A 2,246-nucleotide genomic window follows, 5' to 3' on the forward strand; every position below is an offset into this window, starting at 1 on the left:
GGTTTAATTTAAGAGCCTTATCCTTAATTTGAGAATAGCAAACTTACGTTAGGGGAGCTGCTAGAGGCTAAACTTGATTGAAGGTCACATTCCATACTTCTACTCTTAAATAAAGAACATCATACTTGTTTTCAGATATAATTCCTCAAAGCAAGGAAAGCAGGCTGAGAATAAAGCTAGTTAAGATGTTTTTACACATTGAGATGTAAATCAACCAACACAACTCTCGATCATCACGTCGTGTGAACTTCTCGACTGAAATTTGCATACTGTTTGAATCGGTATTCTTTTTATCAAAAGCCAGTTTCTTTCACCAGTCGTATTCACAGTTACGTTTAGAGCTTCGAGCATTTTCATCAACTGAAGCAAAATTGTTTGTGAAAACCTCAAGTAAACGTGCGCGCTGCGAATAATATTTATTCTCACAAGTCGCACGCGATAAAATTTAAAAAGATAGCAAAAACAAACGAGTTCTTGCATAGAATCCACGCTCTGAAGAATAAGCAAAAGATATTTTCTGTGTCGCCGATTGAAATGAAGAATAGACGATTTGCATGTGCGATGGACAAACTAAACGTGACCGACGCGGTTTAGTAATGAAACATTGATTGACCTTTTTCGAGATCCTTCTAAGAGAAACCTTGGTTAAATTTTCAAAAGATGTCACAGGAGGTTGACTTCCTTCATTGCTATTCTTCAATAAGCTGGACTATAGTGTGCTGAGCAATTCACGTGCATATCAGAGACGTAGATCTCCATCTTGGATAACAAGGAAGAGACGAGAGACTGGAAACTACTGAGCCGTTTTCGTTTTGGTCAGCAGTCAACATATTTCGGCGGTTTTATTCAACGCGTTTGAATGAACGGGAGAGGCACAATGTGTTGATGATTTTCAGCTGTTTTGCTCTTTAAATGCCAATTCAAAACAAGGAAATGCTTACAGCGACTCAAGTGAAAAGGTAAGCGTTAATTATAAGCAGATAATATTTGATTTAATGCCTCACTGTCCTTAAAATTTGCACTTTTTCACACTTCCAAGTCTCAAATTTGTCTGGCATGGATAATAGACCTTTTCGGCTTGTACATTTTGTTTTCCCAATACAGATCATCTGATAATACTCAGGAGGCTTGGTCCTTTGTTTTGTTCATTAAAAAGAGTGCATGCAGGCATATTCATGCTTGCATGCCCTCATTTTAATGAACAAAACAAAAGACCAAACCTCCTGAGTATTATCACATGATCTGTATTGGGAAAAGAAAATGTAAAAGCCGCGAAGGTCTATTGCAATTGGCTTACTAGCTAAATAGCTAACTAATTATGCAATCAGGCTGGTTTTACTCACAGGATATCTTTAAATGGGGGTATATTTGTGCATGGGTTAATTCTTACAGTCTCTAAATATTGAAAATACCCATCAGTATTGTATAATTATTTGGTACAACAAGGAACATAATTTTTCATGATTCTTTTAGATTCGGATAATGAGGAAATTTTGGCCTTAAAATGCCTTCCAAAACTGTTCAAGGTAAAGAATATAGCCACTGCAGATGCAGAGAAACATTTTATTGTGTTTGTGGAGGTACGTGTAAGTGCTCTTCCTTTTTAACCATGAAATTGTTGTTATACGTGTTTGTATTTCTTGTGTAGCTGCATTTATTATTTTATTATTGATGAGGTTTTTCTGCTTTGGCAGCCTAAAGGATATTGGAGTCACAGTTTTGGTGTTTTTTTTTTTTTTGTATTAAAGTGCACTTAACTATATACAGTAAGTCAAAGATAAACTGTGAGAGAAACAAAGCAGTTAGATCACACCAACTGTCATGTACAAAATTTCCAGATCTTCATTGTGATCATTGCTTAATTGCCGGTATACACATTACATGAGTCCTTTTTCCATCTCAAAACCAATCTTTTTTGTTTTGTTATGTTTTTTACAGGATGAATCTCATGAGGCATCAAAAGAGAGAGCACAATCTGCATCACCATTTTTTATGGTTTCTCCTGGGCATCAGGTGCTTTTGATGGAAAGCAACAAGGATGAGCTCTTGGAAGTGTTGGATAATGATGGCTTGGCCAGGGCTGTGATTTGTTTAGTAGGAATTTATTATGACTGTTTTCCACCTAGATTACCCGGGCCCTGCAAAGGGAGTTTTTCTCTTTCTACAGGAGCATATTTTTCATCACTTTCTGTCTAAAAGGCCTCTTAGGTATGCTGCTCGCCTAGCAGAGTTGGAGCTTCCTTGCA

The 2,246-nt window shown here is 36.9% G+C and overlaps 1 long non-coding RNA gene across 1 annotated transcript; it reads left to right on the forward strand.

Moving 5' to 3' along the window:
* Positions 1-761: 761 nt before the first annotated feature.
* LOC138037739 (uncharacterized) lies at positions 762-2,246 on the forward strand. The gene is made up of 3 exons (XR_011130088.1): positions 762-959; positions 1,474-1,580; positions 1,939-2,246. It is a non-coding gene; the product is annotated as an uncharacterized lncRNA (long non-coding RNA).

The sequence above is a fragment of the Montipora capricornis genome, chromosome 2, assembly GCF_036669925.1.
Source record: "Montipora capricornis isolate CH-2021 chromosome 2, ASM3666992v2, whole genome shotgun sequence".
NCBI lineage: Eukaryota > Metazoa > Cnidaria > Anthozoa > Scleractinia > Acroporidae > Montipora > Montipora capricornis.